The sequence below is a fragment of the Phodopus roborovskii genome, unplaced genomic scaffold (genome assembly GCF_943737965.1).
Source record: "Phodopus roborovskii unplaced genomic scaffold, PHOROB, whole genome shotgun sequence".
Taxonomy (NCBI): Eukaryota; Metazoa; Chordata; class Mammalia; order Rodentia; family Cricetidae; genus Phodopus; species Phodopus roborovskii.
The window spans coordinates 12,952,670-12,967,738 of record NW_026126636.1 but is presented as its reverse complement, the minus strand read 5'-3'; the positions used below and the strand labels follow the sequence as shown (position 1 = coordinate 12,967,738).

At 41.5% G+C, this 15,069-nt stretch overlaps 1 long non-coding RNA gene across 1 annotated transcript; it reads left to right on the top strand.

Moving 5' to 3' along the window:
- Positions 1-4,111: 4,111 nt before the first annotated feature.
- LOC127239017 (uncharacterized) lies at positions 4,112-13,812 on the top strand. Its single transcript, XR_007835947.1, has 3 exons — positions 4,112-4,205; positions 7,022-7,124; positions 13,608-13,812. It is a non-coding gene; the product is annotated as an uncharacterized LOC127239017 (long non-coding RNA).
- Positions 13,813-15,069: the final 1,257 nt, after the last annotated feature.

Below are 15,069 nucleotides of genomic sequence, written 5' to 3'. Positions count from 1 at the left end.
GGCCTTTTCATGGTGTCCCATATTTCTTGGATAATTTGTGTTATGGATTTGTTGGACTTTCCTTAAAGTTTGTAGAACATCTACCCAGGACCTTCTGGCTGTCAGTGTTTCCACTGAGAAGTCAGGTATAATTCTGATAGGTCTGTCTTTATATGTTAGTTGGCCTTTTTCCTTTGCAGCTCTTAATATTTTCTCTTTATTCTGTAAATATGGTGTTTTGGTTATTATATGGCAAGGGGACTTTTTTGTGGTCCAGTCTATTTGGTGTTCAGTAAGCTTCTTGTACTTTTATAGGCATGTCTTTCTTTAGGTTGGAAAAGTTTTCTTCTGTGATTTTGTTGATTATGTTTTTGTACCCTTAACTGTATTTCTTCTATACATATTATTCTTAGGTTTGGCCTTTTCATGGTGTCCCATATTTCTTGGATAATTTGTGTTATGGATTTGTTGGACTTAAGATTTTCTTTGGTCAATGACCCTATTTCTTCTAGTGAATCTTCAACACCTGAAATTCTCTCTTCCATCTCTTCTCTTTTGTTGGTTATACTTACATCTGTAGCTCCTGATCATTTACCCAGCTTTTCTATTTCCAGCATTCCCTCATTCTGTGTTTTCTTTATTGTTTCTATTTCAGCTTTAAGACTTGAACTGTTTGAATTATTTCCTTCACTTGTTTGGTTGTTTTTTCTTGACTTCTCTTGCTTTCTTTAAGAGATTTGTTTATTTCTTGAAATTATAGTTTGTCTTTTCCTCCATTTCCTGTATTTTTTGTTTGTTTTCTTCTTCCATTTCTTCAAGGGATTTTTCTCATTTCCTCTTTGAAGGTCTCTATCAATTTCATAAAGTTGTTTTTAAGGTCCTTCTCTTCTGCTTCATCTGTACTGGGATGTTTGGGTCTTGCTGGTGTGGAGTCCCTAGATTCTGGTGGTGTCATATTGGTCTTTCTGTTGTTGAATGTGTCTTTATACTGTGGTCTTCCCATTCCTCCTTCCAGTGAGTGCAGGTTGGGTCTCTCCTCCTCTTGTCTCCCAGTGAGTGTAGGTGGGCCAAGACTTCAATGTCAGCAACTCTGAGTGGCCTGGCCTCTCCTGGTGTTCCCATCACCCAGAGGGTGTAGGCAAGCTCAAGCTCAAGTGCAGGGCAGGGGAGGGGTTAGACTGTGATGTGGGCTGATTCCTGATGGTCTGCTGCCCGAGTGGGTTCACTACACCCAAGCATATCTGTTGTTACTATTTTAAGATAATATCAGTAACTTGGAGTACAGGTGAAGGAGATACTGTTCCCCACTTTCCCTCATCAGCCTGAAGAGTTCCTCTAGTATGTTAGGGACTCTGCCTCAGTTCACATCAGTATTTGTACTTTTGGTGCTGAGCATACTAGGGATATCCCATTTATGCAAGAGAGTAGATTTTATTAAAGGTATTTTTGATAGGTTTAGGAGAAATAGAGGAGCTCAAAAGAAAGATGTACCTAAGTCTGGGCAGAGATTCCTCAATGGAGAGTTTTGACACTAGTCATATGTAGGGTTTTGGTAGCATTGGAAATTGCTATCTTATCACTGGGTGACTTCTGAGGGAGACCTGACAGAATTACCATTGAAAAGATAAGAGCCAAGGCTACAGGGATACAGGAAGGTAGGAAATCTTTATTACCCAATGTGTAGGGAATGAACGAGGGCCCTTCCATAGGTCATATACATTCAGGCTATAAGCCTAGGTCACGGCTATCTTAACATGAACTACGTATATATGAAAGGAATGTTGAAGCTTGGTTGGCAGCCTTCACAAAAAGAATTAATTGTACTGGAGTACTTACTTCTCAGCTGTCCATGGGCTTTACTCAGACTCCAGAGTGAGGGTCCCTTTCTCTTACGTGTCCCATAATTTTCCTGTCTTTCTACCCTGCCTCAATAGGGTCTCACTCATTCAGTTGCCCAAGCTTGTTTTGAACTTAACTTTATGGCCCAGTGCTGGCCTTGACTTGCAACCCTTTTGTCTCAACCTCCTGAATTGTGCTACCAGGCCTGGCAGTATTATCAAAGTCTTGTTTAGAAGCTGGTAATGATTGTAACATCTACAGGGAGTGATTCTTAGAAATATAAAAATGGCTTGTGAGATGGCTCTGGGGAATAAGGTGCTCACTGTCAAGTCTGACTCTGAATTTGGTCCCCTGAACCCACATGGTGGAAGGGAAAATGGGCTCCCTTGAGCTGACCTCTAGCTTGCATATGCATTACATGTAGCATAAACACACATACACACACATACACACACACACACACTCAGTAATGAGTATATGAGATCAAAATTTGTTTTTAAAGTATAGAAACAATATCAATAGGTTTTAAGTTGGAAGAAGTGAAGAGATAGGTTCATAATAAAGGATCTGAGACAAACTGCCCTTCAGGGTAAGAGATGTATTAGGTGAGTATCTTAGTTACTGCTCTATTGCTGATGACTGAGGCAACTTATAAAAGCATTTCATTGTGGGGCTTGCTTACACTTTCAGAGAACTAGTCCATCATCATCATGACTTGGAGTATGGCTGCAGGAAGGTAGGCATGGTGCTGGAGTTCACATCTAATCTACAAATTACAGGCAAAGCCCTGGTGGGGCTTTTGAAACCTAAAAGTCCACCCCTAGTGACATATCTACTCCAACAAGTCCATACCTTCAAATTCATCCTAAATCCTCCATCAACTAGGGACCAAGCATTCAAATAGAAGAACAATGGTGGGCCATTCACATCAAGTTACCACAGTGAGTTATAGTGACGCAAAGAGTATGGTGCAGTTCTGAAAATGTCCATTCCACCAGATAAAGCATGACTCTCCCTCTTAAAAGTTTTCATGGTATACTACTTGCTTGTGGTCAGGCTGCCTTAAACTCTTCATGTACCAGAGGGAAGGACGAGAGACTAAAGGCTCATAGTTGATGTGCCAGCTTTCATAACAAAGGGAGAGAAAAGCTTTGGTGGAATACTTCTGAAATTCTCATTCTAAAAAAAAATGCTTTAACGTTTTACCCAGAATGTCGAAATACTAATAGTGCTTACTTTTTCTAAAATTTATTTTATTTTTTTCTGAGGCAAAGTCTGGAACTCACTATGTAAACCAGGCTAATCTTGACCTCATAGTTATACCAGCCTCTGCCTCCCTACTGTTGGGATTGCACCACCACACCTGATTGGCATGTATTTTAATGGTGCAGGGGAAGGCAGGATGAAGGCCTGGTACCTCTGCCTCCATTGTGTTTTTCTCTTTTACTTTGGGTCAGATTCTAAGGGGCATCTGTCAATCTAACCTACATCATCCACCTTCTTGGACTAGAGTTGAGAAAATTCTGGAAGGACTACCTCATCTAGGATGACTTAATTGGTCTTACCCTTGGCTCCAAATTTGCCTTGATTTAAACCTATTGCACATGTTGCTACTCCAAGGATGAACTTGGGGGTCACTGGAACCCTTATTTTTCCCACTTCCTAATACATTGATTGGCTCTCTCTACTTTCCATCATGACTGGTGTCTTTAACATGCATTTTTAATAGCATATTTAGGTGATCAAGACTAACTTGTTGGGGCTGCAGGTGGTGGGGCTTGTGCAGTTACAAAAAGACATGCCTGTTTCTCATCCCCTATTTGTACCAAACATCACATAAGAATTTCCTCAACTCTTGCCTCTTGTTTCTCAATTCTGCTTTAGTCATTGCCTCTGCACAAGACTACTAATGCCTCCTTTGCCCAGGCTAATAGCCCCTTTTCAATTATTATTATAACCAAACTATCAGTAGCCCTTATTAAAGGCATGCAGGAAGTTTTTCAGGACTATAGAATGGACCCTATATGCCCCACATCCCATCTGTGTAGTTAGTACTTTCTTTACACTCCTGTTATTTTCATAGGCTTGGTTGACTCTGCTGAGGTCTAAACATCAGGGCATTGTTCAGTTCTATTAGGGAAACACCTCTTTCTTCCCCAGTGGAGCAATAGGAAGAGAGAAAAGACAAGTGTGGCATAAAGGGTGGTCACCTCAAGTGGTCAAGCTTTACAAGTGGCTGTAAAGCTTTTTAAAAGTTTGTACAAAAATAATTCTTTATTTTTAAGTTTCAGGAACATCACAGAATAGTGATACACCTGAACTTACAGAGACCACTCAAGAGTTCATGGCACATTCTGCAGTTCCCAGGTCCAACTCATGGAATGCAGGTATCTGGGATTCCACCATTAATTACCCTATAGTTTCCTTTTGTTAGAGCATTTTACACCTTGAGACCATAAGACAGGGTGAAACAGGATAGGTGACTGGTGACAAGAGTTACTATCAAGGGTTAGTATATTTATGGGCAAGGAGTCAGTTTATCTACAGATTACAGTTTGATGTGGGTCAGTAAATCTATAGGTGATAGGTGTTGTTATAATGACATCCGTAGTTTAAGAATGAGAGCTTGAATTGGAAGTGACCACAAGAAGAAAATCTTGGCTTTGGGGAAGTAGAATTGAAGACAAATTAAAATTATTGCATTATTAATGAATTAAAATTTGTCTATGTGTTTCTGTGTGGATGCTGCCTGTGGATAGGCATCAGAGGACATCTTTTATGACTTGATTCTCTCCTCCATTCTAGGGGTATCAAACTCAGGTTTTAGGTTTGGTAGCAGGTGCTTTGTTACCTGCTGAGTCATCACTCTAGCCTCAAAATTGTTTCTGTACATATGGGCTCTACAGTCTCACATAAACATTTTCTTTTAAGACAGGATCTCACAGAAATCCCCTTGTCTGATATTAAAGGCATGTGCTAAAATACCTGGCAGTATTTTTATCCTTTGAAAATTGATGTTTATTCAAAAATAAGGAGGGAGGGGAGGAGGAAGGAGGAAGAAATGTTCATTTCTTGGGTCCCTTCTCTTCTTTCTTCAGTTTCTCAGAATTCCAAGACTGAATCCTAGCTAGGGCTAGGTAGCAAGACAGTCCCTCAAGTGAGATCAGCAATATTGAGGGGCACCTCTTCAGTGGAGGTGTTATAGAGAGTAGCAGTGTCTTGAAGAGTCCTCTTGTCTTCTTTCATCATGTATACTACGTTTCTGTTGCTGTGATATAATACCATGACCAAAATCAATTCATAGGAGGAAAAGTTTATTTTGGCTTAAGGCTCCAAAACAGAGTCTGTAATGGCAAGGGAGGCATGACAGTTGATATCCATGATGACATGAAGCTGAGAGAGAGGGGGTGAGAGAGAGAGAGAGATCACATCTTTCACTGCAAATGTAATACAAAGAGATAGCCTCAGAATTTTGAGTTCGGGGGCATGAAAGGGAGGGAGGGAGGGAGAGAGGGTGGGAGGAAAGAGGGACAGAGGGAAGAAGGGAGGGAAGGACAGGGAACTGGGATCAATATGTAAAATAAGAAAAATAATTTTTAACTAAAAAAAATTACGCAATATATTTTGATCATATCATTCCCCCAACTCTTCCCAGATCCTTCCCTACTCACCCAATTCACATTCTCTCTCTCCCTCCCTCTCCCTCTCCCTCTCTTTCTCTCAAAAATACCCCAATCCCCCCAAAACTAAAATAGAAAATCACATTTATTAACAACAAAACCAAACCAGATAAGACAAAAAATACCCCCAAACAAAACAAAAAATGTATTAACAAAATATGGAGTATGTCTTGTGTTGGCTAGCTTCTCCTGGGCATGGGGCCTGCCTTGGAGTGTGGTTAATATACACAGTAACACTTCATTGGAGAGAACTGATTTTCCCTTTGCCAGCAGGTATCAATTACAAATAAGTTCTTGGATAGGAGTGGGACTTTGTGTCTACTTCCTCTTCTCACTTCCTGAGATTTTATCTGGTTTAAACACATGCCGGTCTTGTGCATGCTGTCTCAATCTGTTTGAGTTCATGTGTGTATCAACTCTATGGGGTCTAGAAGAGTTGTTGCCATGGGTCATCTACCACTTCTGGCTTTTGCACTCTTTCTGCCTCCTCTGCTGCATAATCAACAGTATCACTCAGCTACAACTACAAGACTACTTATAACAGTGACGTACTTGTGAGATACACGGTGCATTAGTGGCACAAATGTTATGGGAGTAACCAACTACTTCTTGATTGGACTTAGGTCCCATTTCTTGACATGGAGCTCAACCTTGATTCTGTTAATGTGGTTAAGGACCAGATACTTGATAGGTTGTGGGTCCCAGTGGAAAACCTACTACTATTAATCTGCTAAAGGAACAGAAATAAAGTGATATACTACTATACCCATAGATCCTAGAGCATCATCTAACACTTATCAAAGAATCTTCTTACAATAGATTAGAATTAATATGGAGGCCCACAACTGGACAATGTACAGAGACTGAGAGACTTTGGAGCAATGAGCTCTAAATAAATGGGATGTCTATAACACCAGCATTTTTTCAAAATTACAAATATTATTTATAAAAGTATTCCCCATTTAGTGCTTCTTTCTTTTTTGTAAAAAAAAAAAAAAAAAAAAAAAAAACTCCCTATAGGATGTTGGGGGGGGGGGTAATAGAACTGGGGGAGACTGATAAAAGATGTCATTCTCTAAATATGTTTCTCATACTGGTTAATGAATAAAGCAATGTTGGCCAATAGGAAAGGAAGATAGGAGGGACTAGGAGACAAGGAGGAAAGAGGAAGTAGTAAGGAGGAGTCAAGATGGAGAGTCTGGAGAAGGCAAAACTGCCAACCGCCTCTCGCTGGTAAGACCACGTGGAAATACATAGAAATGGGTTAATAATTAAGACAGAGATAGCCGATAAAAAACTAGTACCTAGCCAACAGCATAATATCAAATACAGAGTCTCTGTGTGTTATTTGGGGCTGGCATGGTGGCAGAAAAAGACCAGCGGCGAGAGGAAAAGCCTTACTCCTTACAGGGGACAGGAGGCATGGGAGGGAGGGAAGAAGAGAGAGGGAACTGGGATCAATATGTTAAAAAAATTAAAAAATAATAAATATATCTTTAAAACTTCTTTTTTTCCATTTTTAGCAATAATTCCACGTAGACCTGGTCTTGTTCATGTAATTTCAGTTTCAAGTATAAGCTTTGCCATTGCCCTGATATGTGGACTCATGATCTCCTATATGATATAGTAAGTATATGCCAAATGACCCCTCATATTACTGACTAATAAGGCAGGAAGTACACAACGAAATTATTTAGTGTCAGAGGAAAGTAATGAAGATGATGACATTTCTTCTAATTACTAAATTATTATGGTCATAAAATATTTCCAGACCAGTGTATTCCAAAATGTGGGTTGCTGGTTATGCTAGAAAAGGAGAAGGAGGAAGAAGAGGAAAAGAAGGAGAAAAATAGGCCAGATTAAAATTTAGTGGAATTGAAATATCAGAACCTCCCCAATGTTGGTGTTAAAAAGTGTGTAGCAACACCCCTGGAGGTGTGATCCTTTTATGTGAGTCCTTGGGACTTAACTCAGGTCCTCAAGCTTGGGTGACATGTACTTTGTTGACTGACTGGTTTTTAAAAATTAGATATTAGGATGAAACTCTTATCATTTAAAAATATTTAAAATGACTACTACAAATAATGCTGCTATGAACATAGTTGAACAGATGTCCTTGTGGTATGAATGTGCATCCTTTGGGTGTATGCCTAAGAGTGGAATTGCTGGATCTTGACTTGTTCCCATTTTCCGGAAGAACCACCATATTGATTTTCACTCCCACCAGCAATGGAGGAGCATTCCCTTTTCTCCACATCCTCTCCAGCATAAACTATCCTTGGTGTTTTTCATTTTAGCCGCTCTGACAGGTGTAAGATGGTATCTCAGAGCTGTTTTGGTTTGCATTTCTCTAATGGCTAAGGATGTTGAGAAATTTCTTAAGTGCCTTTTGGCCATGTGAGATTCCTCTATTGAGAAATCTCTGTTTAGATCTGTACACCATATCTTAATTGGATTATTTGATGCTTTGGTGACTAGTTTCTTGTGTTCTTTGTATATTTTGGAGATCGTCCCTCTGTCAGATATGGGGTTGGTGAAGAGACACCATGACCATAGCAACTCTTTTTTTAACTTAATTTTTTTATTTAATTTATTATTTTACATGTTTATCTCAGTTCCCTCTCCCTCCCTCCCTCTTACCCTCTCTGCCCCCTCACATGCACCCTGACCACTTTCCCCTCCCATCCCCCCATCCCAATTCCACGTGTAGAACAATGCCAGCCAGGTGGGGTCATGTAGATCTGTCAGGTCATTTGAAGTGGTGACTAGGACTTCTCTCCTGTCTCTAGGTTAAGGCAGTATCCCTCCATGGGGGATGTGTATGCAAGGTCATTTTGTGCACCAGGGATACATCCTGGTTCCATTGTCTGAGGTCCCTTAGACTGCTCAGTCCTTCTGGCTGAGACCAGGGGGTCTGAATCAGTCCCATGCTGGCTTCCCAGCTGTCAGTCTGGTGGCCCGTTAGCTCCTCCTTGTTCAGGTAAGCTGTCTCTATGTGTTTCTGCAGCCTGGTCTTGGCCTCTCCCTTTGTATCTGGATTCTAGTTCAACTCAGTGTTTAGGTATGGGTGTTTGCTTCTGTTTCCAACAGGTATTAGAAGAGGGCTCCATGGATAAGTTAGTTGTTGATCTCACTATCTGGGAAGGGCATTTATGGTAGCCTTTCCACGGATTCTCAAATTGTTAGTTGGCGGCAGTCTTGTAGGTCTCTAGACATTTCCTTAGATTCAGTTGTCTCTTCAAACCACAATGGCTCCCTCTTTTATCTTCTCTCTCTCTCTCTCTCTCTCTCTCTCTCTCTCTCTCTCTCTCTCTCTGTCTCTGTCTCTCTCTCTCTCTCTCCTGTCTTCTATCCCTACCCTGATTCAATCTTCCTAGTTGCATGTGCTTCCTCTCCTCCCCCTCTCTTTCTCCTACCTCTCTCTCCATTTACTGCCCCCCACTTCCCCTATACTCTGGGGGACTTGTACCTTCCCACTTCTGTGAGGGACTTTGTATGAATCTCTTAGAATGCACCTTGTATCCTGGTGGTGTGAATTATAGGCTGATGATCCTTTGCTCTAGGTCTAAAATCCATATATGAGAGAGTACATACCATGTCCCTCTTTTTGTGACTGGGTTACCTCATTCAGGATGGTTTCTTCAAGTGCCAACCACTTGCCTGCGAATTTCAAGATACCATTATTTTTTTCTGCTGAGTAGTATTCCATTGTGTAGATGTGCCACATCTTCTTTATCCATTCTTCTGTAGAGGGGCATCTAGGTTGCTTCCAGGTTCTTGCTATTACAAATAATGCTGCTGTAAACATAGTTGAGCAGATGTCCTTGTTGCATGGATGTGGATCATTTGGGTATATGCCTAAGAGGGGGATTGCCGGGTCCTGTGGTAAACTAATTCCCATTTTCCTGAGCAACCGCCATACTGATCTCCAAAATGGCTGTATGAGTTTGCACTCCCACCAGCAGTGGAGGAATGTTCCCCTTTCTCCACATCCTCTCCAGCATGAGTTGCCATTGGTGTTTCTAATTTTAGCCATTCTGGCAGGAGTAAGATAGTATCTCAAAGTTGTTTTTATTTGCATTTTATTTGCATAGCTAAGGATGTTGATCACTGTCTTAAGTGTCTATCAGCCTTTTTGATTTCCTCTATTGAGAATTCTTTCTTCAGTTTTGTACCCCATTTTTAAATAGAGTTATTTGGTGTTTTGTTGACTAGTTTCTTGAGTTCTTTGTATATTTTGGAGATCAGCCTTTTGTCGGATGTAGGATTGGTGAAAATCTTTTCCCAGTCTGTGGGCTGCCATTTGGTCTTGTCCACTGTGTCCTTTGCCTTACAGAAGCTTCTAAGTTTGAAGAGGTCTTCCTCACCTTCCTCTATGCCTACTATTCTTAGGTTTGGCCTTTTCACAATGTCCCACATTTCCTGGATGTTTTGTGGTAAGTATTTGTTGGATTTATGATTTTCGTTGCTTGATGAATCTATTTCCTCTAGTTCATCTTCCGCACCTGAGATTCTCTCTTCCATCTCTTGAATTCTGTTGGTTATGCTTGCATCTGTAGTTCCTGATCTTTTGCCCAGTTTTTCTATTTCCAGCCTTCCTTCGGTTTGTGTTGCCTTTATTTTCTCTATTTCATTTTTCAAGTCTTGAACCGTTTCCTTCACCCGCTTAATTATTTTTTCTTGGCTTTCTGTACTTTCTTTATTTTCTTTAAGAAATTTGTTCATTTCTTCCACTGTTTTTTGTTTGTTTGTTTGTTTTTTCTTCCATTTCTAAGGGATTTTTCTCACATCTTCTTTGAGGGCCTCTATCATTTTTATGACAATAATTTTAAGTTGTTCCCTTCTGCTTCATCTGCTTTGTTTTTGTGTTCCAGTCTAGTTGGTGTAGATTCCCTAGATTCTGGTGGTGTCATGCTTATCTTTCTCTTGTTAGGTGTTTCCTTGTATTGCTGTCTTCCCATAGCTTCTTCCAGTAGGTGTTGGTGGGGTCTCTTCCTCTCTCTATGGTATTTCCCCAGTGGGCCAGCGGTTCGATGTCTGTAGCTCTGGGTGGTCTAAGCTCTCTAGGAGGTCTCTCCACAGGCAGGGGCTGGGGATGGGGGTCAGCGATCAGGCTCCAGCAGAAGATTGGGTATGCGGGTCAAAGATCCTGAAGGCTAGGACTCAGGATGTTCTTTGTGCCTATAGGCAGATCTAGCCTCTCCAGATGAGGCCTCTTTTGCAGAGGCCCTGCTATGGGGGTCAAGGATCCTGCAGGCAGGAACTCAGAGTGGTCCTGCAGAGATAGGCAGATCTCTGGGAGGGGCCCTACCGGCGGTGGGGAGGTCTGACACCAGGCAGGTGGAAATTACAGGTGGTCCCGCATGGATAGGCAGGTCTCCTGTGTTCAGGGCCTCTCCTGGAGGTTCCCTAAAGGTGTCTGGACCTTTGGCTCCACCCTCTGTCCCAGTGCTCAACCAGGGCGGTGGGATAGTGGGCAGGGTAGGGCACAGGGTAGGGGGAGGGCAGGCTCATGGTGGGTGTGGGTGGGGATGTATCAAAGCTCCAAGAGCACTCTCGATGGGGACAGGACACAGGAGCAGGGGGACCAGGGGCCAGCCCAGGGAGTTTCCCAGGGAGGCCGGGAGGGCGGAGAGAGGCCACCCGCCTGAATTGGTCCCAGACTCACCTCTAGCCAAGGCCTGGCGCTAGAGGACAAAGGCTGGGCTGATACTTGGGATGTTCTGCACAGATAGGCAGATCTCACTAGGACCTGGTACTCTCCAGCTGAGGCCTCTTTAGCAGAGGCCCTGGATGGGGGTCAAGGATCCTGCCGGCAGGAACTCAGAGTGGTCCCTCAGGGATAGGCAGATCTCTGGGAGGGGCCCGGGATGGTAGTGGGGGGGGGGGGTCTGAGACCTGGCAGGTGGAAATTACGGGTAGTCTCGCGTGGATAGACAGGTCTTAATGTGTTCGCAGCTACTTCCGGAAGTTCCCCAAAGGTGTCTGGACTGTTCGACCATGAAACTCTTATAAAGAAAAGTTTTTTAACTGGGGTTGGCTTACAGTTCAGAGGTTTGGTCCATTATTGTTAGGGTGGGAAGCATGGCTGCACACAGGCAGACATGGTTCTGGAGACGTAGCTGAACATTCAAAATCTGGATATTGCAGGCATCAGTAAGAGAGTGACTGGGCATAGCTTGAGCACTTGGAACTTCTGCGCCCACCCCCAGTGACACACTTTCTCCAACAAGGCCACACTCCCTCATGGCGTCACTCCCTATGGGTTGGTTTTTTTTGTTTTTTGTTGTTTTTTTTTTTTCATTCAAACCATATCCCACTTTCTGAAAACGCTTGAGTTGGCCCCTGCAGTTCAAATCACCTTTAACACCACTGTCTTTCATGCTTTTAATAGTTTGGCCCAATAAGTCATACTTAAAGCATTCCAGTGCATTCCTAACCCGAAGTCCCCAAACCCACATTCCTCCAAACAAAAACATGGTGTGTCCTATGGCAGCAACACGCCAGTCCCTGATATCCACTTTTGCCTTAGTCGGGGTGATAGGGGATGCCCTTCTGTCCCTTACTGATTGATGAATAAAATGCTGTTTGGCCAACAGAGGCAGGAAAAAACGTGGGACTAGGAGACAAGGAGATTTCTGGGAAAGGTGGGCAGAGAAAGACTGCCAAGAGATGCCATGTAGCTGCCAAAGGAGTAACAGGTCCAGGACTTGTCCAGTAAGCCAAGACCACATGCAAATACATAGATTTATAGAAATGGGTTAATAAGTAAGACAGAGCTAGCCACTAGGAAGCCTTAACAATTAGCCAACAATTTTATAATTAATATGGCATCTGTGTGTTTATTTGGGGCTGAAATGGTGGCAAGACCTGGCTGAGAAAGAAACTCCAGTAACATTAGCATTTCTGTTGCTCCAAGCTCCTCTACCCCCTCCCCTAGCAGGCCTGCATGCTTCCTCCAACAAGGCCATGTCTCCTAATAATGCCACTCCCTATGAGCCTATGGGGGCCATTTCTCATTGAAACCGCAAGAATGAATGATATTTTAATGTTGTGTTGTGTTATAAAATATCAATACCAAAATAGCCCCAGTTTACAAATTGACATCTTTCTGTGTGTGACTGAGTGTGTTGCTGAGCATAGCTGGAGGACAGGGTCTACTTTGGGTATCATTCCTTAGGTGCTATCCATCTTGTTTTATGAGATCTCTAGGATCTAGAGCTCACTAATTAAGTTAGATGTGTGGCCAATGAGGTGCAGTAATATGCCTGTCTATGCCTGCCCAGTGCTGGGTTACAAGTATGCGCCATCACACCTGACTCTTTATGTGGGTACTGGGGCTTGAACTCAGGTCCATACCCTTGTCTGTTTGCTGACCAACCTGAGTCCTTGACTCCAATTAAGTACAGGATCTGTGCTGAGTCATTCTGTAAAAAGAACTACTAGTCATGTCATACATTTATTTAAAATCTTGATTTTTTTTTTTTACTGTTGTTTTCTTGGCACTTTTATTTTTTATCATATTGCATCAATAGTGGTTTCTGTTGTAAATTCCTTGAATTGTGTATCTAGTCTAAGTATGTCACTCACATCCAGTCCTGCTTTAGTTATGAATTTTGGGACTATCAGAGTATTTGTTGACATGAATCAACTGGACCAGACCAGATATTTAAAGCCTCGCATAAATGTATATTTCTGCCTCAGTTCTATATCTACCAACTTGAATAAGCAATTTCTTTTGAGTCGAAAAATTTCTGTCATCTTGGCTGGAGTGATGACTCAGGGTTAAGAGCATTCCAGGTTCTTACCAATCACTAGAGTTTAGTTTCCAGCATCCAGATTGGGTAACTCACAACTGTTTATAATTCCAGATCCAGGGACTCTGATGCTGTCCCCCCGGTCTTCACAGGCACCTGCCACCACCTTCCCCATATACACATACATATAAATAAAACTTAAAACCCCTCACTATAAAACAGAATGAATATATATATATATACATATACACACGTACATACACACACATATAGATATATAGATATATAGAGATAGAGATAGAGATAGATATAGATATAGATATCCCTCACATTTATCTCTATCCTTCTCCAGTCGTCTGGTGAAAGCTGAGGAAAAACAGCAGCTTGCAATGTTGTATGAGAATGTGGAGATTCCACTTTTAGACGAAAAGGAGGCCTCTGAAGACGAAGGCCAGGATGAGTCTTCTGAACCACACTCAGAGAATGAGGAGCTGGGGAAGTTCATCAGCTCAGGTGCTTTGTCCTGTCAGATCCAAGGCTGGGATGGTGGCTTGGTTTTCCAAAGAAAATAGAGTCTGAGCTAAGAAAGATGAGTTCTTATGTGGAGGGCTCAATAGGTAGCTGTCCAGTTGCTTGATTTTCAATGTGGACCAAATCCAAGATTCCAAGACTGAGTTCAGGGGAAAAAAAACTTTGCTTTGAATGTAATTTTTCCTTAAAGATACTTATTACTGGTGCATTAATCCTGCATTTGTAACATCTGCATGTTGACGCTCCATTTGCCTCAGGCTGGTATAGAAATGGGTTCCAAGTCTATATAACAGAAATAATTTCTCCCACTGGAAGAACTCCATCTGAGACACAGGCATTTGTTAGATGCCTGCATATCTTTATGAAGAGAGGATGACATAAATACATCATAAGCTTGATTTTGTAAAAGCTTTCAGGTTAAAAATGTAAAGTTTGGCATCTGGTCCAAATGCAACAACATCCTTCACTTCATTCTTAAACAATGCTAGGTGTACCCAACCCGAAAGAGACAGAGACTAAGAGCAGAAGGGATGATTGATGGCTACTGAGGCTGACAGCCTTTGTATCCTACAGAAAATATTTTCCAATATCTTTTTGAGTTATTACTGTGTATTTGGAAAGTTTGAACACAGAATGTGATAATTTTAAAATTCAAATTTCAGCCAAGGGTGGTAGCTCACACTTGGGAAGTGGCAGGCAGTAGGATGTTGAATTCAAGGCCAGCTTGGGATGCATTGCAAGATCTTGTTTAAAAAAAAATAAAAATAAAAAGTAAAATAAAATAAAATTTTAAAATTGTCTCAATTAGATAAGTAACATTTTTTATTCTCCGAAAATGCTTTACTTTTTTCCATGATTCCCCCTCACCCCTTTGTCTTACTCAACAATATAATTTCTATATTTCAGTTATCAGAACAAAGAGAAGGGAAAACATTTTGAAGAAGCAGCCAAAGGGAGATCAAAATCTACCGAAAGAAAATACATCAGAGAGTTCCAATTACACTGAAAAAATGGATAACTATTACAAAATGGAGAAGGATGAAAAATGGGGGTATCTGTGAAATCAGAAGAAAAGTGTAGCATGTGTTGGACAATGTGGAGACCAAATCGCATGGATAACACATGATTGAGACTATGAACAGGATTTACTTCCAGAGAATCTTGTAGAAGAATACACTAGAAAAAGAAATGTGAGAAGTATATACCAGAAAATAAATTCATATGATACAGAAACTCTTGCTTCTTAGCTATGACAGTCCAATTATAACTTAAATAGGATACAG